The 26,746-nt window shown below is 39.3% G+C and overlaps 1 protein-coding gene across 5 annotated transcripts in view; it reads left to right on the top strand.

The window, feature by feature from the left end:
• The window catches only part of Fhip1a (FHF complex subunit HOOK interacting protein 1A), a 260,320-nt gene that overhangs the window by 50,860 nt on the left and 182,714 nt on the right, over nucleotides 1–26,746 (top strand). For 3 of the 5 annotated variants that reach the window (XM_021247881.2, XM_021247880.2, XM_004869174.3), the window contains exon 2: nucleotides 26,228–26,343. The exons of 1 other annotated variant lie outside the window; for it this stretch is intronic. The gene's annotated coding sequence lies outside the window, so the exon portion shown is untranslated. Of the gene's footprint in view, nucleotides 1–3,027; nucleotides 5,837–26,227; nucleotides 26,344–26,746 lie in introns of those variants that run through there. One more of the 5 variants, XM_087205790.1, reaches the window with a different exon arrangement.

Genomic DNA, 26,746 nt, shown 5'->3' with positions numbered 1-26,746 from the left:
TTTTGAATGGCTCTTGATTCAGAAACAAAACATGGGAGGTGCACCAGAAACCATGACGTGTTGGTGGGGTAGATTGGAAGCCATGTTTTTTCCTGTCTGGGACAAGGACTCTGTCCTGTAGGTCTGATTGTGTGACATGGAACCAGCCATGCCAACATGCAGCATTTCCCACTGTGAAGACTAATGAGAAATCTTTTGCAGACTAAAGGGGGTAGTAGGTTTGTTGCTTTTTTTCCACAGGGAAAAAATTTCATATTTCTAAGCATTTATAGCTATGTTTGTTTTAAATAGTAATGTACCTACAATTTACAGTGCAATTTAGGAAACACACATACACACAAATCTGGGAAATGCACAGATGTTTCCTTGAGGGGATTTTTGAAATCACGAGTGCTGTGTATTTGACCTTAAATGTAGCATTACAGTTGCTGAAAGAATCAAAGAAATTGAGTGAGGAATATTTAAAAATACATCTTTTAGGGGCGGGGAATTTAGCTCAATAGTTTCGCCGCCTGCTGCACAAGCGCAAGGATCTGAGTTCGATTCCCGGTACCAAAAATAAATAATAAAAATACATCTTTTAACCTTATGTGTGAACATGGAAAAGATTATGTATTTATTTATATACCCATCCATCTTTGCTCACTTGTGTATTTCCCCTCACTCCAAAAGCAATTTTGAGTATCTTAGACTGACAAACCGAAAGTCATTCTTGGCTGCGGTGTGGAACAGATGGAGCTCCCCAGTCTCATGGAAAGGTGAGATCCCAGTCACCTACTGCTGCTAGCCTGCCATTGTAAACTCCAGTTTGTATAGATGATACTTTGACCCTGAAGCTCCTGTGTTTAATAATAACAAATTCACTGTGTTAAGGACCAACAGCAGCATCACAGGACCTCATAAAAGTAATTTTATAAACATCACTCATATTTTTCTTCGTGCAATTTGTGTGCCCACTGGTTTGAGAATTCACAGAAAGGATAATTAGAGCTATTGAAGCCAAAGAATATAAGGATGTTTCACCTATTATTAGCCAGTCTTCAGCATCATTGAAATAATAATGCGTTGTCTAAGAAGCCTGGAGGCCCTGCCAGTACTTTATAGGCTTTGTAAACTGAGATAACCACTGCTGTCACTATCGTTGAAGGAGGGCAGGTTACCTCCTAGCAGGGCTCAGCCACCCCTGCCTCAGATTGTTTTCTGATTTAATTCTCTTTGGAATAGTAAAGTTGGATTAGGAGTCTGGAACTACCATTGCAGCCTTTCCAAAGAGGTGATGGGAGAAGCTGAAACTGATTACATGGCCTTCGTGAGATGTCATAGTCCAGCTCTGTTGCTCTTACTTTGGAGGTTCGGAGCTGGTTCAGGTAAAACCACTTCTTCCTTCTGTGCTGCAGTGTTTGCTGAAAGCCTTCCTATCAGCAGGCCTGATCTGGGAGACTGTATCTGTCTTTGTTACTGCGTAGGATACAGCATTGCTTCTAAAGGCAGAGAGCACACGGCTGGGTTTACTTTACTGTTAATTAATTGATTGATGAGTTGTTTCATTTATGTTTAACAAATAGATATCAGAAGCCTGCTGTGTGCTGAGAGCTGTGCTAAGCTGTGTAGAGGCATATAAAACAAATACAAATCACAGTTCATATTGAAAGCAGCCTGGAGTATTAGAGGCATTGAGCACCAAATAACTTGTCCAGCTGGCAGCAGAAAGGGCCACACTGTGTGTGTGGTACAGGGCTTAAATGCTCTGGAACTCTGGGGAGGGGCATTGGTCATAAAACTGCTCAGAGGCAGAATGGCACATGGCAGAGGGGCAGTGGTTCATGGGTGCAGAAGACAGCAAAAGCAACAAGGAACCTTAACAGTGTCTTCCCGCCCCTTTTATCTTATTCAGACTACTTAGGGTGGGTATCCTCCACACCATTACTTAGTGCTCTTGGGCTGAGCATTGGACCATGAATCACACACTCTAGATTTAGCCACCTCTGAAATAGCTCCACCTCATTCGCATGAGGCTTTGGGGGAACATCTAGACACAGCCATAACAACTGATAATGAAATAGAGCATCTGTTAGCTTTTGTATAGAAGACTTGAAAGACATACACATAATGCACAAAAGAAAAAGAAATTACCTATAATCTGGCTACCTGGAAATACCTTTGGTTTTTTTCCGCCTGTGAATGACTGATTATACAGATACTGCGTGTTTAAATGACTGAGTAAAATTCCTGCCACCAGGTTGTTAAATGAATTGGTCGCTAAATAAGGAATTGTATATAGTATGTATATTACCATATTCAGAACAAAGAAATGGTCAAAGGAAACTGCAACTTGATGACTTGGCTTTTTTTGCAAAACTTTTACATGCAGTACTGTAATGTATAACAACGTATAACCACAGTACTGTATAGTACAATCAGCAAAAATTACAGTACTGTATAAACAAGGTGTACTGCACAAAAAAAGGACATTGAGCCTTTATAAACAAGATTACAGAACTGTACAAGAAAAAAGACAGGTCGGCAGTCTGAACAGTCATTCACAGTCATTCATTCCTTAAATGAGGAATTATCTGTATTTACTTTTCATTCTCAAATCTGAGAGGATCTATATTCTATAAAAAATAAGTGAATTGGATTTGTAGAAGGTCATTGTGATGATCATTTTGGCCCTGCCTTTTTACTTTGCAGTTACTTTGAAAAGTTTTACAAACCTTGCAAAAGCCCATTTGTGTTTATTTTAGGATATTTGAAAACAAATGACCTTATTGTGATTTATTTTTGTGGTGCTAGGTAGAGAAGAGCCTAGCCACTGAACTACATGCCCAGGGTTAAATCTTATTTTAAAAGACTATGTTCAGTAACTTTGGGAAATAATAGAGGATTATGGAGATGTTCTAATAAAGAGAGTTATAGTTATTTAACCTTATAATATAGATACATCTCTTTAATATGTAAATATTTTTATAGTTCTAAAGTACATAACCTTTTGGTACTTTACAGTGTTTTTTTCAGAAATGATGTTGTTTTGGTATATATGTATGTATGCTTTCTGAATTACTAGTTATGCCTTTTTATTACTAATAGTAAATCTACATGGACTTGATATGAATAGAAAAATACTAAATTTCAGACAACCTAGGTTTTGATATGTGCAAAGCTATTAGATGAGATTAAGACCTTGACCACTGACAGGTACATTTGGGACAGGAAACATACTCAGCGGTAGCCTTCTTGCATGGGGAAGAGCCCCGCTTTATTTTTCTTCCCCAGTACTGGGGGTTGAACCTCGGGATTCATGCATTGTAGACAAGTACTCCACCATTGAGTCACATCCACAGCCCTTTTAAGAACTTTTTTGAGACAGGGTCTCACCAGGTTGCCCAGACTGGTCTTAGACTTGCTATCCTCCTGCCTCAGCCTCTCAAGTAGCTGGGATTACATCCTACTCCAGCTCGTTCCTGTCAAGTCCTGGCTTTTGAAGTACATTTTCTGAATCTGCTATTTTTATATTTGCTTTGTCATTTTGTGTCAGACCAGGAAAGGGAACAGTGGGATACTGTGTGTTTTTATAAGAATCTCAGAAATTCTCTATTCCTAGAAGTTTATTCCTATCCTACACTTGTTACACATGTGCCTATGTTTTAGCTGATTGAAAGGTTTTAACCTTGTGGGAAATTAGCAGCTCCTTTATGTGGCCATGTCTGGCTGCCCTAATTCTATGATGTTTTCATTTGTTCATTCACTCACCCACCCACCCACTCACCCACTTGGTCACTTTCTTTCTTGGAATGTTGGGGTTTTGCTAAGTTACCCAGGCTGATCTCCAACTTGATCTCCCTCCTCAGTGTCCCAAGGAGCTCAGATTGTAGGCTTGTATCACTGGAAGCACTGCATCCAGCATGTCCTTTTTGTAAATTCCTTTGTATAATTGAGACCCCCTCCTTCTGTGTGTGCATGCACACATGTGTATGGATGTGTTTGTATGTTTGTGAGGCTGGTCGAAAACTCAAGAGATTGTAGGGCAATAAGAATACAAGATTTTAAGGAAGAGTGGTAAGGACTGTGGCAGAATAGAGAATACTTTTCTTTACAAAGATAATAAAGCAGAAACAAATACATTTTGAAGACCAAACACAAAGTTCAAATTTAGCTCAAAGCCTACCAGTTTATGATCCCCTTGTAGTAATAGTAAGAGTATAATGAGAAGAATAATGAAAACACCTAACATTCAGTGAGAGCCAGGCACAGACATGATCTCATTTTGTCTCCACAGTAAAGGGACACATTTTCATTTTCATCTTGGAGATGGGAACTGAGGCTGTGAGGGGGAACTGTCCATGTCTCAGACCCGTTGAGTGGCAGAATCAAAGGTGAGCTTGTCTCACTGTGGAACTTGAGCTCTGTGATGTGTTTTGATTTTAGGCCATGTAAGTTTGAATTGCACTGGGCAGGAAAAAGTCAGTGGCTTAGCTACTGAGAGTGTGGCCTTGGAAGAACCGGCCAGCCAGGACTGGAAAAAAGGGCAGAGGAAGAGGAAAGGAAGAGGAAACCACAGGCTCAGAACTGCTCCAGTGGATAGACTCTTGAAGACTCTTTACCAGTGCCTGCTTTGATAGATAGGAGCTAAAGAAAGTAATAGTTCTTGTGAGATGCAGAAGATGTGTGTGTGTGGTGTGCAGCATAGAGGATTGGAAAATCAGACTAAATGGAAGTTCCGTAGGGCCTTACAATGTAGGTTTTGGCAGAGTGAGCAAGGTGTGCTGGGATATTTTATACTTGGTTCCTTAACTGTGTATGAGGAACTTATCTAGGGTTATAGAACAAAGAACTAAAATGTATGGGATCTGAGATTTAATCCAGGGCTTCCTGTTACAGTAAATTTCAAAACTAAATGAAGTTTTATACTGGGTGCAGGGACTGGCTTTTGTCTGTTTTATCTCATTGGCTCCTACTCACACACAGCAGAGTCTTTTCTGGGGCATAGTGGATCTGTCAGGATCACTGGCATTTCCCGTGATATTTAGAAAGAGGGTCACAGAGAAAGTCTTCTCTCAAACCTTCAGTTGTTGGACTAAGCAGCATGGCCAGAATATTTGGGTTAGTTAATGTAGAACCTTTGAACAAACAAGCGGCTGACTTTTTGTGCATTGTAACTTTCAAAGCCTTGCTGTCCCAGTGACTTTAACACAAGGAAATGAAAAGCAAGGCTAGGCCGTTGCTAACTAGTTACGTGTGAACTTGAAACCCAGGGAACAACCTGTCTTTATAAACCTTGCAGAGCCTTAAAGAAAAGCAAGATTTAAAAAAGTATGTATTCACACATGAAAAATTAAAAGACTCCATCTTGGTTTATATTTTTCCTGAAAAATGTTAATATACTATGAAAGTACATGAGGAGGTAAGACTGATGAATTAGTGGAGCTTGCCTTTTGCCGCCCTGACGACTCTAAAATAAATACTGAAGGAGGAGAGGCAAACCTGATGGCAAGTAACCTAATACTGCTGGAAGCAGCAGATGGGGATGTACCAAAAATAGAGTCTGAGTGGGTCTAGGGAAACCCTTCTGCTGAATTGTTTCATTGGTTTAAAATGATCACTTTCCTAGAAGCAACAAGAAAAACCAGTCGTTTGTTTTCAGAGCTGGGAGTAAATACTTCTGTAAGCAGCTCCTGGCTTTGCAGCATTTCCATCTGGAATACCATTTAAGAATTTGGCCAGATCTCAAGTGATTTATGTTTAGCAGACAAGATTATCTTCGGCTTCCTATTGTGAAGGAGCGAGTGGTTTGGGGTTTAGTTGCTGCTTTTCAGCCTCTCTTAATTGCTTCTTCAAGGTAATACTGCATTAATCTCCATTATTTATCTCAGGTGTTACTTTGCAGCAGTGGTTCCTAAAGCAAGAAACTAGAACAGTGGTTAAAGCTAGAATGGCTTAAAATGTTAATACCCTTGAAGAGCTACCAAAAACTACAACTGTTTCTTTCTTTCTTTTTTTTTTTTTTGGTACCAGGGATTGAACTCGGGACCTTGTGCTTGCAAGGCAGGTGGTGGAACCACTGAGCTAAATCCCTGGCCCCTTATAACTGTTTCTTAAGGCTGGTGGGGGGAAGGAGGCGTGAGAGAGCTTTTGCACAAACTTGAAATTCTGCATTTTATATTTTTCATATCACAAGACACTTATTTTTTGTGCAAGTGAAATAAAGGGAATCTCAGAATAGCTATTTCGCATTCTTACGATTTTTCCCTTTAAGAGTTTAATTTCCTATAATGTAGGCAGACATTTCCTTTTGAATTTCTGGATATTTGTAAAATATTCTTTTTTATTTAAGGACATGAATACTGACACATTATTTACTAATGTGGGTAAATTTTAATATGTTCTACATTTTAAATAGAGGTCCTAGGGCAGTGAACCTATATGGCGTGTGTGCTGCAGCGGGCTGTTGGTATCACTGAAAACTCCAAAAGGTTTTCCATCACTGTTCTAGGGTAACTTAGAGCTGTCTCCTTATTAGGTCTGAATTTATGTGAAAGAGGTAAACATTTTATCAAGGAAATGATCTTTTTATTCTCTAAGGCTGAAAAAATATTGTTTCAGAGCCTAATACTTAGGAAAACTGTATATTACACACTTCATATTCCCTGTAGACAAAAATAGCTTCTCACATCTAGTTAGTCTCTGCCATGGCACCTATCACCAGTACTTCTTCCTGGATCTTGGATTGAAGGTCTCCTCCTAAACTATTTTAGTATTTTAAGGTTCATATCTTTCACACAGTACAAACCCAGCAGAAGATAAAATGTAGAGGTCACTCTGTCTTTCAGATTCTATCAGCTATTTTGAGTCCAGTTGTTAAACTGTGCATGCTCCTTTGGCAGTAAGCCAGGCAGTTGTCATTTTTGTCTCATTAGTTAAGTCTAGTCCTGTCAAGAACAGGTTTACTGGTCTTTTTTAATTGCCTGCTTAAAAGTTTCATTTCCACAGTCAGCTGGAGAATTTAAAATGATGATAAGCATGGACTGAGGTCAAGTATAGTAAAATTTCTGAGTTGATCAGGAATTCACTGAAGGAGGGAATGAAGAGAGTAATTTAAGGCTCATGCAGAGAAGTGGAGGATTTCTGAAGCTTTTGTGTCCAGGAGAATGGCACAGAGCTTAAATTGTGTAGTGGTATGAAAATGTATATAAAGTTTTTTTGGTTCATGTTAAATAGTTTTGTTTGGTGCCTTTTAAAACATTTAAATATGCCACCTGTTCCAGGGAACTGGAGGCCAGGTGTTGGAAAATTGGAAGGTTGAAGAAAACCAGGTGGAGATGAGGTGGAGCCTGGGGAGGACAAAGAGGGCAGCGAGCTGGCAGCTGACAATCATGGTGACACGGTGGAGGCAGGCACTGTTCAGGGGTCACCAGCTCAATCTACAGTGTGACTTACAGAGGAAGGAAGGTACAGGAAAGGGAGGGGAAGAGATGTTTAGGAAGAGTCTCTGGAGAAAACACTGTTGAACGGGTAACACACACAGGTAGATCTCTGCAATAGATAGGGCCAGATTTCCCAGCAAATGGCCTGGCTTGTTTTGCTGATGCTGAGCGGAGTCTGAGGTGTGGTGGGTGTGTACTCATTGGGGTGACTGTGTTAGGGGAATAGGAATGAAAAAGGATGTAGGGCTCTGGCAGTTTGCTGATGTGAGCGAGTGGAGGCAGCAGCATTTGGGCCTGTGTAGATGATCAGGTCGTCTGGGTGGCTCATATCAGAGCCCTAGCAGGCCCGTCTCTTCTTCCCCTTTCCTGAGCCATCCCTGACTTTAGGTATGGGGTCTACTCCGTGACACATGGAGGGCCTGCCTAACTCTGAAGAGCTGTGCAGTGTGTCATCACACCCACGCCCCCACCTTTCTGGGCTAGTTCTGGGGGAGCAGGGAGCACTTTGTGTTCTGGATCTTCTCTCCCACCTACCAAAGCTGACCTGTTGGTTGTCTGGTGTCTCTTAATTTCCTCAGATAAATGGTACAATCCTTCATTCTTTTGTGGAGGGTTAATATGTAAGCCTTTCCCTGTTATATATTTGCATTAAAAAAAGGGATCTGTAGTATGGTAATTCAGAGAAACTGGCATTCTTGGCATCCTTTTGGGTAATTTTTTTTTTTTGATACTGGGGATCAAACTTGGAACCTTCCGCTTGCAAGACAGGAAGCAAAACCACTGAGCTAAATCCCCAGCCCCCTTTTGGGTAAGTATTAAGATGGTGATACTACAGTGGATTCATATTATATGCTTACAGTATTTTACTGATGGGAATTCCAGTGCACTTGCTAAAAGAAAAAGAGGGTAAGAAATAACAGTTGAATATGATGAGTATATTCCTGGAGTGAACAAGAGGTGGGAGATCTGAGCCTACTGTTTGTGGGGAGAGTGAGCATTTGTATCTTACTGTGTGGACCATGAAATGCAAGCCAACTCCTTCCTCTGGTGTTTACCTGAAGAGATAGTAGTGTTTTGCAAATATCAGGAAAACTGCTAATCTTGGACTTACTGAGAGATGATGGCACAGTACTGTTTTATGAGGAGTAGCAGGAAATTTTCGAGAGTAGTTTTGACTACAGCTCTGTCTCAACAGGGATACATTCTCAGATGCATTGTTAAATGCTTTTGTCCTTTTGTGAGCATCAGCAAGTATGCTTACAGAAACTTCGATGGCCTGCCTACTACACACTAGGCTGTGTGGTGTAACTTGTTGCTCCTGGGCTAGAAACCTATGCATCACGTTGCTGTGCTGAGTACTTTAGGCATGTGCTATACACTGGTAAATATTTGTGTACCTGGGTGTTGAAAAGACCATCAAAAATGTGTTACAAAAGATGAAAAATGGTGCCCCTCTCAGGGCACTTACCATAATTGGGGCTCACAGGACTGGGAATGGCTCTGGGGGCGGAGTGAGTGGGTAGGAGTGACTGTGAGGCCCATGACATCCCTGCATACACTGCACTTTAGAAGCACTGTGCACTTAGCCTACACTAACTTTATAATTCATTCTCTTTAATAATAAATAAACCTTAGCTTACTGTAACTTTTTACTATATACACCTTTCAGGTAAAAAAACCCTTCTGATTCTTTGTAATAATACTTAGCTTAAGACCAGAGCTTTATTATATTGTATGTATAATATTGTATATTATATAGATATACAAAATTTTTTTGTCCTTATTCTATAAGATTTTTTATTTTTAACATTATTATTTTATTTTTACTTCTGTTAAAAACAAAGACACAAACACACATTGGCCTACGCCTACACTGACAGGTTCATCAGTATCACTGTCTTCCACTCCCACATCTTATCCCCCTGGAAGGTCTACCTGCACAGGAACATGCACGGGCCTGTCACCTCTTGTGACAACAATGGCTTCTTCTGGAATACTCCTGAGAAACGTGCCGGGGCTGTTTTGTACATAGCTTTTTTGTTTTTTAAAATATACAGTGGTACCTTGGGTCATGAATGCTTCTGTTTGCAAACAGTTTGGTTCCTCAGCAAGCATTTGGCAAAATTTTGATTTTTGCAGACTGCATTGGGTGACACACATGACCATGGCCATCTTTCCCACACAAACACAAAGATGGCCCTCTTTTCCAAAATCAGAACAAATCAAGTTTGTGAACTGTATATAAGTAGAAAGAGTATACTCTAAAATAACGATAAGCAGTAAGTGCATAAAGCAGGAACACAGTTGTTTATTATTGTCAGTAAGGATTATGTACCATACACAGCCGTATGTGCTGCACCTGTATACCACTGGGGATGCAGGGCATTTTTTACGCCAACATCCCCACAGATGAGATCAGGTATTGCACTGCACCGTGAGATGTTAGGGTGGCTATGGTGTCACTAAGCAAAAGGAATATTTCAGCTTCATTATAATCTTAGGGAACCACCATTTTACATGTTGTCTGTTGTTGGGTGAAATATTGAAATGTGGTACATATCTGTATTTGCAGTTCCTGCCTTTGACCTTGAATTCTGAGCTCCCTGCACCATTAACTGTGACATGACATTGTTGGTTGCTTGAAGATGGATCTTCCAGAGCCCATGTAAACTCCTTGAGATTTGGTATTGTGTGTTAAGTCTGCGTTGCCAGAGGAGCTCAGTAAATCTTTCTGCTGAATGAAATAATGATACAAAACACCTCTTCTGACATTGTTCCCTCTCCCTCCCCCAGTGAGGGACATCCTCACTGCTTTGGTTTAGAGAGATGGGTTTTGATATGTGGTTTAGATCACCTTTTGGAGCTGGATTGCGAGTTACTTTCTGAGACTCTTCTTCCTGGCTCTATATACTGTGCAGCCAAAGGAGGTAGCAGTAGGGATGTTTGAAAGTAAAATGATGGTGATATGACACCCCAGTGGCCTTCCAGATGCAGCACTCTTACCAGCCTTTGCTTCCCACTGTGTCCTCCTTCCATGCTATGGTAGGCAGCTTTGTCATTGCAGGCAGTTTTGGCATCTAAGGAATGGACCACCTTCCATGTAGAAGGTTCCAGCACCTCCTTTGCCCCTCAGATGGTTTTGAATGCTGCGATTATGGGGTGTCTTTATAAATTAAAGCTTTTAGTAAAAGATATGCCTATTTATCTCCCAGCCCCTGTTCTTTCCTTTCACTTGTGATCATGTTGTGGGCCACAGTAATGATACTAGTGCTTTATGTTCAACATGACTGTTAACTTATAAATACGTGACATAAAGAAAAGTTTTAACTGTTTAGTACGGAGCCTTTGCCCAATAACAATCCTGCAGATGTGCCTTCTTGTTCCAAATCTTACAGTATCAATTTTGTATGGTTTTAATGAATAAACCTTGGTTTCTACAGGGATCTGTATGGCTGGGTAAGATTAAAGATAATTACTGCAGGAGTTTGTTTTTTATATTCCATTTACAGATGTTTGGTGGCTGCCCTCAGTGAGTTTGAAAGCTCAAACTTTTGTGCATCTTTCAGACCTTCATACCAGACACAGATGTGATCTGATTGCCAGACACTCATTCTGATGCTGTATGTAGCCTTTTGTCAGCCTCCTGGGCTGGTTTGATATTTTTTCTTTTGTAGTGTTCCACTGAACCTTGTTTTATAGTAGAATCACAGAAATGGGAGGAGTCTTAGAGGTAAGCAAACTCAGTTGTTTTAAGCCTTTCTTCCCCCTGCAAAGGGATGGTGAAAGCATTAATAATATATAATTTATTCTAATATAGAAATCAGAGAAAAGCTAACCTGATTCAGAGAGGAACAAAGATGAAAGGACAAGGCCTTCATCATTTCTCTGCTGCCACCCCAGCCCTTGAGGTATCCCAGGCTCTGTGGAGCTCAATTTGAAAGCTACAGCTCTGGAGTCATGATTACTAAGTGTTGTGTAAATCTTCCAGTATTAATTTACTATTTATTGCTCCCTGAGGGTAACATTTTAAAACAAAATGGCTCCAAATTCTTCCTCTGCATTTGTTGGTAGTGTGAATTACCAACAGACAGCACCATCATCAGGAAGCTTATTGTGTATTTTGAACGTTTAGTCCAGCTAGCATGTACCTCAGGTACTGTATACAGGAGGGGGTTTGAGATAGAGTGGTATGGATTTTTTTTTTTTTAAACTCATTATGTAGACTAGTCTGGCCTTGAACTTACAGCAATCTTTCTGTCTTGGCCCTTCTGAGTGCTGCTTGCTTATAGGCATGCGCCACCATGCCTGGCTTTTAAAAATTATTATTAAGCACTGTGAAAGTGCTTAAGAAGCTGGGATGTTCTAGATGATAGGCTCCAGTTGGATAAGATTAATTCTCAAAGCATTGTTCCCCAAGTAGTAGTATCAGCATCCCTTGAAACTGATTAGAATGCAAATTCTTGGCCTTCACTCCAGAGCTGGTGAATGAGTCAGAAACGTTGAGGGTGGAATGGAGAACCAGCTTTGTCTGATATCCTGGGGGTGATTGTGTAGCGTGTTGCAGTGGGAGAACTGCTGGCATTAGCAAGCCTGCGATGGTGCCAAGAGTTGGCCTGGGATGCCCTACCCCGCCCGCTTACCCTTCGCTTCTTGCATTGCCTTGGAAATGTGATATTTTTCAATCTCATGTGAAGTCTTCAGCAACTTTAGCTTCAAAATTAATCCTATACTTTGAGCTTCCAATTAGGTTGCCACCTCTAAGCCTCTTTTATGTGGAAATTCTGAAGCAGCCACTGGATATGTATGAACAGTTTAAAAAAATTTTTTTTCATGTTATGCTAGTTGGAATCTTGGTTGTTTATCAAAGGAAGTGATTTTCTGCTTGATCTATGAGGGCCACCTCTGTCTGAATACTGCTAAAGTACCTAGGAATTGAGGACATTTCAGCTTCCTGCCTCCAGGGAGGATCTGATGGAGGATTTCCTAAGTGTATCACCTATGTAACCATGATCTTCTAAGTCAGGGTACTTTGTTATCATTATAACCTTGTTCCTTTTCTCTTGTGTCTTAACTAGGGAGTCATACAGAAGCTTATAACGGGATTCCTAACCTAGGATCCCACCTCTCATGTCAGAAAAATAAGTTTTGGGCTGGAGGTGTAGCTCAAGAGTAGAGTATGTGTCTAGCTTGTGTGAGGCCTTAGGTTCAAACCTCAGCACTGCAAACAAACAAGCTTTTCTTGAATATATGGATATACATTTTGTAGGTGAAGGGTCTGTCATTTTTATTAGATTCTAGAAGGGATCTGTTGTGCTTCCCTTCCCACTACCTTTCCCACCCAAAAAGCTGACAATCATTGCTTTAGTTGTTTTTAGGTAATAGTTTAACATGTCTCTCTGGTGGCTTGTCCCACCTGATGGAATTGCCCCATGCTGCCTGATGGAACAGTCATCCATGTACTGCTCAGGGTTCAGAGGCACCCAGCAGTGAGAAATATGAATTATGGCCCTGTGGTTGAATATGTTAAGGAAATTTTCTCAAAATTTGCAGCCATTTGAACAGGAAGAACTTTCAGTTCAGATGTGGCCAACCCTACTTTAGTCTTGTCTACCTCAGGTGTTATTGTGTACATTAAGTAGAGTAAGTCTGGTTCTGTGCTTGCACAGTCTTGCTCTTCTGTTTTCGGTACAGTATTTGGAAAGGGTGCACCCTTGTTGGTGTCATCAACTCTAATGCCTTTGGATAGTGGTCTTCTTTTTAAAATCTGATTGTATGAGGTCTGTAGAACAGGAGGATATTATCCCTGCTTGTAAGTGATAAAACAGGCTGAGAAAAGAAGGAAACAGTGTGGCAGCTCTGGGCATTCTCACTAGGCTCATGCTGTAGTTTCTTCTGACTATGCTCAGGGCTGGGAGTGTAGCTCAGGGGTGCAGCAAATGCGAATACTCACCATGTACAAGACCCTGGCTTTGATCCTCAGCACAGGGTGGTGGTGGTGGTAGTGGTTGGATGATTGCTTAGAGAAGTCTCAAAAGCATGTAAAATGATTTTGAAGGAAATAGATCCTGTTAAAGTTGTGGATTTCTTTTTGTTGTTCCTTAATGTATTCTTTTAAACAAAGCATTATGGATAAATGTGATTTCTCCATTTCTCAGTCAAATAAAAGCTGGCTCCATACTTTTGTCCTCCAGAAAGATCTTACAAAATCCTGCTCAATCATATTTTTTAGCAAGTTGGGTCAGGAGAGAGCATACCATTGCCAGCTGGTTAACATCACCTCATTTTCATGAGATTGTTCTTTGGGTTTCAAAGACTAGTGCCCTTGTAACTTATATTACACAGCTTTAAAATTGCACATAAAAGGTTGCTGTGGAAGAGTAGCGAATGTGAGATAAACTGAGAAGGTTAAGGGGAAAACGGCTCTAAGCTTCTCATAAATGAATTCTCATCATAAAAGCACAGTGCTTTCTCCAAGTGACAAATTAACTTGAATTGTGCTTTGCGTTTTTAAATAACGTGTGGCAGAATAATTCCATTTGTGCTCAAGCCAGAGGTCAGCACCTCAGCTTATTCCACTTGTGCTTTTTGCCTAATAGTGTGGGAAAGGAAGCTGTATATATGGACATTTCATTCACTTTTATTTTGCAAATGCATCATGTCTAGGATGTAGTCAGTGAAGAGGTGCTGTGTGTTAAGGCAGGCTGGTGTATGACCAGTGTTTGTGCTGACGCTCGGGGGCAAAAGGAGTACTTGTGCTTACAAAATGTCATGTGAAGATTCTTGTTCTGACTTGAATTGCTCTCTTACCAGTGGGGTCCCTGAAAAGGGCATCAAGAAGTCAGTCATCACTTCAGTTCCCTGCCTGCCATCAGTGGAGTGGAATGAGTGCGAGTGGTAGCTCTCTCCGCCAGTGAGGATGAGGTGTTGGATAATGACAGTGAACTCTGAGCCAGCGACTACATCTTCCCATCAGGAATGTACCTGTTAATGCCATTTGGACGTTTTGCAGGGGGATATAAAATATTTGTATTAATTTTAGGGTTTGTACATTGTGATCTGTTGCACAGTAATGAGAATAAGAGGAGGATTCCTGCCCTGCCTTCTTCAGGCCGTCTACTGAAACTTAGGGATCATGTGAATGCTCTTGCTCTTTTCTGGTCATTGATGTCAGTGTTAGGAGTATACATTGGGAAATTGATAATTATATCTTTGCCCTCTGCAGCGTTCTGCTGCAGTTTAATTTTCCTGTTGTTAGCTTGTGGCCATATTGCTTTTTTACTCCAGGAGTTTTATTTGTGGGGCAGAGACGGTTGGCATGATGTTAATAAATTCCCTCAGATGCTCTCTGGTGTGGTCTTGACCTTTTCAAGTCAGAGCATGATGCCAAGGGTCACATTTTTACTTCAGTGAGGGTTTCTGTTGTCTCTGTCTCAGGGAAATCTTAGAATCTGGGAACCAACAAATACATATGCAGAGGAGGTTATGGAGAGGCAGGTGCCTGGTTCGGGAGCTTCAGGGCCACGCACCTGTCAGTCTTCCAACTCGCACTGGTGGTCTTTGTTTGTTGGGAGCATATTCAGAGGTTCAAGACTTAGGAGAGAGGCTGGAGCCAAGCAGAATGCTGAATTTTCCTGAAGTTCCTTTTAACTCTGGATCTTTCCTGGCATCATCATTTTTTAACTTTAGTATCCTTTTTTCCAATAAGAGAACCAAACCCAAATAGCACTGTAAATCTACACTTCCTGTGGTGAAACCTAGTATTATAGACTCTTTGCATGTAATAAGGTAAATCCAACTACTGGGGAAACTGAGACAAGAGAACGGCTTGAGCTTAGCAGTTCTACACCAGCCTGGACAGTGCAGCCAGACCAATTCACCAAACAGCTGAATCCTGATTTCAACAGCATGTCAGTCAGCAGGTCCAGAAACTGTGTCATCAAGGGCATTTTGGGGGTGTATGCTCACCTGTCTGGACAGACACCAGACATACATGTAGGGTTAGGAAATACTTGCATGATTACAAGACTTATTGTTCATTGTGAAGCATTACCATTAAGTCAGTGTCTGCTGACTCAGGATCTGACTTTAAAATAGCTTTGCTTTCATAATTTAAAAATTCTCTTTTTTTGTCATTTGGCTTTTAATATGTGTATGGCTGTGATTTTTTTAAATTTAAAAAATCTTTTTTTTTCTTTGCGGTACTGGGGATTAACCCAGGGCCTTCATGCTGAGCTACATCTCCAGTCCTTTTTTGTAGTTTTTATTTGGTGACAGGGTCACTAAGGTGCCCAGGTTGTTCTTCAACTTGTGATCCTTGCGGAGTACTGGGATTACACCCATGTGTCCTGTGCCAGGCTTTTTATTTTGCGGGTGGTCTTTTTAAAAATTGAGGACTTGCAGGGTATAACTCAGCATTAGAGTGCTTGGTTAGGACACACAAAGCCCTTGGTTAGATCTCCAGGAAAAAAAATTCACATAACATAAGTGCTCTGAGTTTTACTGTTAGGAGAATTTAGGAAAAGTATTGACTCTTCGTTCATGTCTCTGAATTCAGTGGCTGGTAGGACAGGGTGATATAAAGCCTAGGTCTTACCTTCAAGGAGAGCAAACACTCCTTTGGGGATAAAAACGTGTAAACAGATACTAACAGATATGTGCAAGGTGCCCCTTGAATGCCAAGGACATTTGTCATACTCTCCTTGTTGAGCCTGCCCCTGAGGATAGTGGAATCTTTTTCTCTTGTTCTGTCTTCTGTAGCAGCTTGTCTTATTTCACTGTCTTAGTGTTTTCCATATTAGGAATTTATAAGAAAGTTAGAATTTTGTCAGCCACTTTGTGCTTCTGAACGTCTCTTGCTTCCAAGAGTCAAGAGCAGAAATGGAAATGGAGATGCCTGATGTTTGTCGGGATTATAAAGCATGCAGAGTTTGATAAAAAAAAATGTATTTTTCAAATGATGGAGTGTGAACTGGGATTTTATGAACCTGTTTTTCTTACAAGTCTGTCATACGACCATTGCACAGTAAACTCCAAATTTGCTTGCTTATTTAAGCCAATCTTACATTGAGTGTATTTCTGGTGTGTGTGCGTGTGTGTGTGTGTGTGTGTGTGTGTGTGTGTGTATGTGAATTCCCTCCGCTCTAAAAAGCCCAAGCCAAAAAAGACAAAGGTATAATTCTATGTTCTTTGCTTTGAAGTTTTCTGAAACTAACACACATACAGAGTCTGTCTGCTGCTCTTTGTCTTACTAAAGTCTGCTGTGAAATAAGAGCAGTGCCTTTTCCTGTTGTACTGGTAACTGAAGGATTAAGGGGATATCATTTATAAAGATCTCTAGAATTCATAGAGAAAGGACTAAACCAAATAGGTTCGAGCAAGATGAATAGGTTACTTTCTTGTATTGAGTTGAGTTTTCTTCATGCTAATCTTTAATTTTTAAAATTTTAAGTGTCTAGCTTTCTTTTAAAAAAAGAGTTAATGCTCTTGAGATTGCCTCACTTCCCTACACTAAGGCATTTTTGAAACGACACAATTGTCACTTTCTCCCCAAATTTTATAAAGTATGGTATCTTTAAAATGTTACTTTAAAAATTCTTCTTTAATGTCTCTCCTTTGGCCCATGAAATGTGAAAATTGACTTCAGTTGACTTCACTTTAATAATCTTGTTTTATTAAAATCTTGCAACTTTTGAGTCAAGTGCTGGAATATAATTTTCATAGCAAAACTTAAAACCTGAGACCTGAATTTAATTTCACTTGCCTGTGTGCAGAGCTTAAAGGGCAAACTTACCTAGTTACACTTTACAGGTTTACAGAAAGATCATTTTCTTCCTCTCGCCATCTTGACAGCTGAGAAAGTAGAGAGTACACTCAGTAGTTTAAGAGTGGAAATTTGCCCAGTGTGCTAGAATTTGCTTTCTCCCTGGCGTGAAAGCTTATATTTGAGGTATACAAAGTGATGCCATGTAAAAATGTGAAGGGATGGGCCTTTACTCTGGGTTCTGATGAGGTGAGAACTTGAGATGGAAGAGGCAGGCTCCATAAGGGAGGTGTTTCGGAACCTGAGCAGTCTGTCAGTGCTGTTACCTGTCATTGAAACCAAGTGAAGGTGATATAATTTCACAGCTCATAATACAGGTCTAAAATCTTTTCTCTTTTGGTTGATGTATTTTAAGCAGTTGAATATATTTTCCATAAATTTTACTGCCTTCCATTTACCTTTGAGTTGAAGCCAATGAAGAGAAATATTTAGAAGATTATGAGCAACAATAGAATGAGCTGTTGGAAAAGTTCTTTTGTGGCTTTCCTCAAGTGTGTGCCAGTTGGAAAAATTAAAATAATTTGATAGTGAAATGTTGGAAAAGGATATTATTTGCTATTTAGAATAAAGCAAACAAGGCTTTTTAAGTTCACAGGTTCAAAGCATTTAGTTACGTCTCACTAGCTCCAGTTTTGTTCATTATGATTTACATTGACGGAATGAAATGTGACACATTGCAGTGTTGGATTAGTCCCACAGTTCTAAAATAAAGTTTGATTAAATTCTGAAAACAAAGATACTGTTTAATGACATACATAGAGATTTGTGAAATTTTGTTTTTAGCTTAAAGTTGAATTGAGGGAAGAATGTATCCCAGTGTTAGAAGAGAAAGAGAAAATGAAGAAAACCTAATTGTAACTTGCGCATTCAAAGAAAAAAAAGATTCACCTTTGAATGAAGAAAGAGTTATTTCAGAGTTAGGACCTTGATGTCGGTACTAGTCATAAGTACTGGTGTGTGCAAGTGCTGGTAGTTATCTTTTGGATACTTAAAGATACATGTGGATGAAGGTGGGAACTTCATGCTGCTTGCTGCGAGGACCACAGGGGTTGAAAGGAGGGAGCTAATTTGGTGCCTGGAATTCATAAGGAATTATCTGGACCCATCTTCTGGTTTTTTTTCACTTATCTTGTACAGGGATTGTCTGCACAGTTCCCTCTGGCTTTCAGTCAGTGATGCCATTAACTTGTGGTTCAATATGCATAAGGCCATATGAGCATTTTCTGTTTTAATGGTTAAAGCCAAGGAGCTGAAAGTTAGGCTAGAGTTCCTATCTCAGCTCTGCCAGTGTGGGATTCAGTGACTTAATTTCTGTAAGCTTTGGTTTTCTTGTGTAGAACATGGGTATTTATTCATTTATCAAGTCAGCAAAAACTAAGTACTTCCCAGTGTGCCAGGCCTGCTGGTGGTTCTGGGAAGCAAGCACTGAGCAGGGTAGACAAAGCTTCTGTCCTCATGGAGCTTACAATCTATTGGGTGAAGTGGAATATAAATTTTAATAAATACTAAATATTCCACATATATTCCATCTGCAAATATTTTTAGATGGTGACAGGTGCTACAAACAAAAGTGAGACAGGGTCAAGAGTTGAGAGTGGCAAGATTGGAAGGCAGTTTCTGTTTTTAAAGGGGTAGACAGGAAAGGCCTCTGTGATTAGGTCATGTCAGCAAAGAGACACGGGAGAGAGGGATGACACACGAGGCCGTCTGGGGACAGAGAGTCAGGGAACAGCATGTATGGCAGGCACTGAGGTGAGAGCAGGCTGGTGTGTGTGGAGGCAGTGCGGCTGGAGAAGAGTGAGCGAGGGGCAGGGCAGGCGTGATGGTACTTGGCGTGTGGATCCTTAGGAAATCAAGTGAGATAGCACATTCATATGTACTGTGCTGACGTTACAGGAACAAAACACCAAAACAAGCAAGCTTTATTTTAGATTTTAGGAGTGCAGGAAGAGTGTGATGATGATGATGATGATGATGATGATGATGATTTGAGACAGAATCTTGCTGTATAGCACAGGCTGCTTTTGAACTCACTGTGTATCCCAGGCTGGCCTCAACCTTTCGATTTTCCTGGCTGTGCTTACTGAGTGCTGGAATTACAGAAATGTGCCACCATGCCTGGCTTGACATTTATTTTTTTTATTTTTATTTTTATTTTTTTGGTACCGGGGAGAGGCAGATGGCGGAACTACTGAGCTAAATCCCCGGCCCCATGGCTTGACATTTATTAATGAGATCATCATCTTATTAAATTTAAGTAGAAAAAAGATCATTTTAATAGAAAAAGCATTTGATAAAATCCAATATCTATTGTTGATTTTTTTTTTTTACTTTTTTTTTCTATTGTTGATTTTTTAAAATATAAAAATATACTTAGGAAAACTAGCAAAGTAGGGTATGTTCATCTCTGTCTCAAAATACCTAGGACAATTCTGAAAAAGAAATTAAAACTTGGCATAGTAAGGCTACAAGAATTGAAACATTGGTATTACGTGCCAAACTGAAGAGGAAGTTTGAGAACACTACCATTAAATTTAGAACAAAAATAAGGCTATCCTCTATTTTGACTATTTACTAATGGTGTTTTGGAATCACAAACCAATGCAGTTAGACAAGACAAAAAAGTTAAAAAGACATAAAAATCAGAAAGGAAATAAATGAATGTTATTTGCAAATAATGGGATAAGCAATTAGAATTATCCAGGACGATCAAGTGAAAAACTCATTTTAAAGAATAAGATAGTTATAAACCTGCCTGAATACCCAAAATTGTATCCCTTTTCATGGCTTCTGTATATACTGAGAATAACCAGTTGGAAGAGATAATAGAAGGAAAGACCATTAGCATAAAAGAGGATAAAAGACCTGAGAATAAACTTAAATAAGTATGCTATGTATGAAGCCATTTAAAAATGTTCCTGAGTGTTACAGAAAAGGTATGAAAAAAATTAGAAGGGCTGTCATACTCTTACATAAAAAGATGTCAGTTCTCCCTAAGTTAGTATATTTAATGTAATTATAGTAAACAACAGAATTTTTTTGGTAGGGGAGTGTGAATAAGCTGATTTTTGTGTTCATTTAGAAAAATAAGCACACATAGCTAGGACAATTCTGTAAAAGATTAAAACCTGGCATAGTAAGGCTACAAGAATTGAAACATTGGTATTATGTGCCATATTTAACTTATGACAAAGATGTTTTGAAAGAGTCTCTGTTTAATAAATGGTAGTGGGATAACCAGGTAGTCAGTCATCTGGGGAAAGTGTGATTTGGAGGAGCACCTCAAAATGTTCAGCCAAAATCAATCAATGTTGAACAGATATTTCATAAATAAACCAGGTTATAGAACATTAGAAAGTTATTTTTAATCTTGGAGTAAAAAATGGCTTTTCTAAGTAAAATGGCAAACTGAGAAGTCATAAAAGAAATTACAACTTTGATTATAAAAACCAAGCCAACCTGAAAAAGTTCTGTGTAAAACAAGAAACAAGAAAATTGGAAAAAAATCCTTGCTTTTCATATCACAAGGGACTAATCTTCATACTAAAGAACTCCTACAAATCCACAAGAAAAAGCCCAACAGTCCAGAAGAAAAATGGAAAGGAGACTGTTTACAGGAAGGGAAATAGCAGTTGCTTTTAAAAATGGAAGGATAAGGCCGTGGTGCTGCTGCCTGCTTTGCAAGCGCAAGGTCCTGAGTTCTTGATCCCTGGTACAAAAAAAAAAAAAAGGAAAGATGCACAGCTTTGCTTATTATAAGAGATATGCACATCACAGCCACACTGAGGTACCGTTATCCTGGTTAGATGGACAAAGATTTAAAAATTTTACAACTTTCTGTAGAGAGTTTGAATGTAAAATAATACCATGTCTTTAATAGTCAGTTTGGCAAAATCTATAATATGAAAAATCCTATATTCGTTACACTAGAAATTTCAGTTTTAGTTTTATAAATGATATAAATTGATTTATATATTCTATGAATGTGTCCTCTATATACCTACATATTCATGCATGGAAAAATGATTTATATATGAAGATACTCATTCTAATAGTATTTACACTGAGTAAAGACTGGAGATAACCATCCCACTCAGTGGGATGCTGAGTAATTGCATTATTTATGGCTGGGCAGTGGAAAGACCAGTCAAAAAATACCTGTGAACCTCTTTTTGTGGCAATTTGTAAACATTGTCAGTGTATGTTGTTTGGGGGAAAATGGAAGGTAGGGAACCATGTATGTAATATGTTTATTTGTGTAAAGTTATTTTGTTTATATATGATTAGATACAGCTTCTGGGGAGGGCAGTTTGGTGGCTGAGAACACACCTAGCCTCTTCTCAAAAAAAACATTTACACTTAGCATGTGGTTTGCCCTCAGCACTTACTACATTTTGGTGGTGGTTATTTTCATTGTAATCATGAAGTTCTTCATGAGATGATTTTTACAGTTGAGTCTAGAAGAAGAACCTTGTCTCATTATAGATACTGCTTAGTGGACGTCACACTTAGGTTCTTCATCAGTGATGCTGAGGATGCTCCCTGAAGTGTGTTTCTTGGTGGATGTCAGGATACTTTCTGCAAATCAGAGATATCAAGCAACTTTGGGAAACATTGAGCTAAACAAAACTAAGCAACTTCTTTTCTGTAGGCCTACTTAGAGCCTTGACACACATATTGTACTTTGGGAGTATTCACGAAGCAAATTTAGAATACAGCATTTTTCAGAAGTTCTGATTACAGAACTTTAAACAGTGACTACTGTTTTTTTAGGTACTGGGGATCGAACTCGGGTCCTTGTGCTTGCACAGCATGTGGCGAAACCACTGAGCTAAATCCCCGGCCCGTGACTACTGTTTTTTAAAAAAATCTTGAGTAACTTTCACATTGAAAAATGCCATTTAAACACTTGAATTTGGTTTTGTTCACCTTCATTTTAATAAACCTGTATTCTTAATTTATTTGTAAGATGCTGTAGTCTCTGTTTTCCCTCCCTCTTGTAATAATCTTCAACTCACTAATTTGTTCTGTACTTGAGGCCTTCTCAAAGTCATCCAAATTGCACTGGGGTTTTGTTTACAAAAGAAAATTCTTTATTATTAATACGAGATCTCAGGGATTGGATGGAAGTTGAAGATTGAAGCTTCATTGATTTGCTTTCCCTAAAGCCTAGGATTGCTGGTCAGTGGAGGAATGAAATCAACTTAATGGATAGATTGCTGAGGAATTGTGATCTTGATGCTGAGAGAGTAGGCAGCATCACTGAGGGAGTTAGAAGATACACAGCTACCTCTGTCTTCACCATTTTCTGTCTACTTAATTTTGAATAGGTCACTTAGGCTCCCTGTTCTTCAGTTTTGTCGTGTGTAAAATTCAGGGATTCAATTTCAGCGATCAGTATAGGTCTAAAAATTTTAAGACTCTTAAGTTATTGTTATGTGTTTAATGGTCAATGAAGATTGTGGGCCTGTGTGGAAAATTTTGTTCAACTCTGCAGGTTTGTACACGTGAATACGTATAATGTATCACCTGTCCCAGGTCAGCCCTTTTGGAGAATGAAATTTTTCAATACTTATCTCATAGTCAGCTTCATATATTTGAAAACTTGTTGAATTGTTTGACACTTCTCTCTTCATTGGTTAATTTGTTAATTACCCTTCAGGAAAGCACTTGATCATATCACAGCTCAACTAATGCAGTAATTTGAAGAAATCTACACCTCTCGCACAAGTGCCCGTAACATTTGTTTCTCTGATACAGAGAGAAATCCACAATGTAGATAGAAATCATCTTCCCAAACCCTAGAACAGTGCTCACTTGTTGGTCTTGCTGTGTTTTTTGCGTATTCTGCCTATTAGCAGATTTTTAAACCTTGCACAGTGGAGGTCTAAATTTACTGAATTTATGCCATCTAGAAGTGAGCTTTAAATTTTGTTCCTCTGTTGAAATTAGAACTGTGACATAGCTGTTACACAGAAGGATTGTAAGGCTGGATGTGATTTTATTCCATGGAGGTGGAATGTTTTGTGAGAAGGAAAGCACTTGCCTAGGGAGAGCGCTGAGCGTGGCTGAGTTGTTAACTGCCCTTGTCCTCCCTGTTTAGCAGAAGACGTATTTTGTTTTTAAATGAGATGACAACCTAGGGACTTATCAGGAACCCGTGAATTTTAAGAAAGTCCCCTCAGTCTACTTGTATCCTGTTTAACCTTGGTTTTTATGTCATCCTGTACATTACTGTCAAAGGACCTGGCCTCCTTTGAAGTTGCGAAGTGTTGCTGCTGGTGAAGTCTTGATGGTGAAGTATAAAAGTAGCTGTTAGTAAAGCCTGTACTGATGCATAGCAATGCCTTATTACCTAAGTAAAAGCATTTGTGTGAGTGCCTAAAACTGAGTGCAAGAGGAGAATATATAGTGGGCATGGAGGTGTGAGAAGTATGTCTCATGAATTAGAGTTGCCCTTTCATAATTCATGAGTTGCAGAATGAGGAAAGGCTCAAAATCACTTGAAAAGCATCTGGAAGCAATCTATAATTTTTAAGAGGCAGCAGAAGAGCCTGTATCTCTTCAGTATGTGATGATACAATTGTTGATGTGGGATTTTGGAAATAGTACTTGCAAAACTTCTTCCAGTTAAATACCCAGAGACTTGACTATGAGGTGGTATCCTAGTTCCCAGGTACCTGATAAGCCATTAATTGATTAAAGTGCAGAAGGCTGATTTGGACATACTGTGGAAATCTGACTATGAAGAACTTCTTTATTTGCATGTGAAATGTTAACCTTTTCATATCCCACCCTTCTCCTGTCCATCCAGTCAATACTGCTGTTATGCCTGGGGTCTTGTCCTATTCTTTTTTGGGGTTCTGGGGATTGAATCCAGGGGCAATCTGTGGACACTAAGCTACAACCCAGCCCTTTTAATCGTTATTTAATTTGGTTTATTTTACTCTTTACTTTTGGCTTTTTTGAAAGAGTCTTGCTAGAGTCTTGTTCAGGTTGGCCTTGAATTTATTATATAGCCTGGGCTGGACTCGAACTCATGTGATCCTCCTGCCTCATCCTCCTCAGTGCTGGTATTACCATTGTGTGCCATCACACCTAGCTAATTTTTAAAAATTTGAGATGGGTCATGCTAAATTGCCTAAACTGGCTTTAAATTTGTAATCTTCCTGCTTCAGCCTGTTGAGGTCTGGGATTACGGGTGTATGGCACTATACTGTGCCCAGTTTTGAGGATTAAGGTCATATTGTGCTATTTCATCCCCTTTTTTTCTTTTATGAAGTGTTTGTTACAATGTATTATAACCTTTTGAGGCCATCTGTAGGTTAAACACACGTGCACACACGCATGCTCTCACACACACACCCTCTTATAGTGACTTATAGGGAACCATCTTATGTTGGGCTATTGTATAAAAATTGTGACATCAAGGAGTGGGCTCACCACTTGGTCTTGGGAACTACTTAGAATATAGAGATTTTGAAACATGTTTTTGTTCCACAAGACTCTGACCTGAGTTACCGTCACTGGTGTAAAGATGAGGAAATATTTTGCCTACTATTTATAACTATATCAGAAGAGATTTACATCTTGTCTTTTGATTTTCTGTAAATAGTTGTGATTATATGTAATTACAACATTGTACCCTGATTATGTAATTACAACATTGAACCCTGATTTTTCATTTTTCTTTTTGTATTTTAAACTCATAAAATTTGTTGATAGCTGACAGAATTATGGTTATATAAATTATGTGGTTGTGCCAAATTACTTGACTGTTCCTCTGTTGGCTATTTTTAAAAATTAATTTCATTGGCACACTTTTGATGTACATAATGATCACATTCATTGTAGGGAATTTGTACCTGTACATGATATATCTTGATTGATTCTTATTTTCCCTCCCCTCAACATCTTCTTCCCCTTTGTATTTACAAAAGCTTTGTTTCCATTTTTTTCCCTTCTATTCTTTCTTTCTTTCTTTCTTTTTTTTTTTGGTCTTCTTTTGGGCTCTAAAATTGTTTCCATTTTAAACATTTAAGTGTAATATTTACTGTTTTCTTTTTTGGATATTGGAAATCGAACTCAGGACCTTACATTTGCCAGGCAGGTGCAGTGCCACTGAACTAAATCCCTGGCCCCTATTTACTGTTTTCTTAAAAAGATGTTCTTTCTGGCAGATTTTCTCTAGCTTCCACCTATTGTGATGTTAAATAATGGCTTTGGGACTTTGCTTAGTATTTACTTCAGTTTCTGCCTTTTGTACCTGAGTGTTCTGGTTAGTCATTTTAAATGTTTTTATTGGTGCCCTGCTATCTTTTGTTCTTTGTATTTCTTCAGGTAGAGTAATTCCCAGCTTCCTTCCTTCCAACTCATGTTTTTCTGGTTGTGCAGTAAGGATGAAGCCCTGCATTTGTGTTGTGAAACTTATCTTGCCAGTTAGGCCTGATGGTATGAGGTGCCTGTCTGAGACCAAAGCAGATTTTGCCTGTGGGATGGCAAAAAACTGAACTTTCAAGTATTAGTGTCTAGAGAGGTCAGAGGTATCTGGTTATTTTGGGAGTATTGTACGTTTTTTGAAAGTTGTTTATAAAAATTACCTGTGGTCCCTTGTTTGCTATTTTATATCACATTGTCATAGTCTTCAGTATGATGCTGTTGATTCAGGCATGTGGATTTAGTTTCACATTTTTTATTCTCTTCTGAAAGAAGCATATAATTACTTTACATCTCTTAGAAGAGTTCTTCATTACCTTCTGCTAGCCAGCAGGGTTTTCTCATTTTTGGCTAGCGTTCATATTTCTAAATTAAGATTCATTATTTATCATTCATTCATTCCTTTGTTTTTATCATAAAGATAAATGCAGTCTGAGGAAAGCTCAATGCACACTATGCAGTGGTATATGGGAGGGGAGAAAACAGAGAAATGTAGGTTGGGTTTTGTAACTTATTAATGATTGTGGGACATTTTTATTCCTTTCTGTAGATTTGAAAGTTTTCTGGTGGTTCCTACCAGAGCCAGATGTTAGAGAAATGTTTTACATTTCTCTGGAGAGTGAAGTGACCAAATACAACCCAGGCTGTCAAAGAGAGCAGTCACAGGTATGCCTTCCTTTATTATTAATAGTGATGTGTTTGGTAGTGTTCAATAAAAATTTTTTAAACATGCCTACTTGAACTTATACATCTAAGTGAACATTTTTCAGAATAGGCTTTTTGAGGGCTGGGGATTTAGCTCCGTGGTGCTGTGCCTGCCTCGAAAGCACAAGGTGCTGAGTTCCATCCCAGGTACCGAGGCTGGGGGTGGGGGAAGAGGCACACATTTAGGGGGCTAGGGATTTAGCTCAGTGGAACTAAGCCTTCCTGGCAAGCACAAGGTCCTGAGTTTGATTCCCAGTACCAGAAAAAAAATACAGAAAAGGCTTTTTGAGAGACTATACTCAATCCTCTATTCCAAGCATTTAAAAATTATTTCTTTGAGAGCTGCACCCAGGTCCTCTGGTCA

The sequence above is a fragment of the Heterocephalus glaber genome, unplaced genomic scaffold (assembly GCF_053883595.1).
Source record: "Heterocephalus glaber isolate CG9 unplaced genomic scaffold, H.glaber_assembly_v1.0 deba00000613, whole genome shotgun sequence".
Taxonomy (NCBI): Eukaryota; Metazoa; Chordata; class Mammalia; order Rodentia; family Bathyergidae; genus Heterocephalus; species Heterocephalus glaber.
The sequence above is the reverse complement of the archived record's forward strand: the minus strand, read 5'-3'. Positions and strand labels throughout refer to the sequence as shown.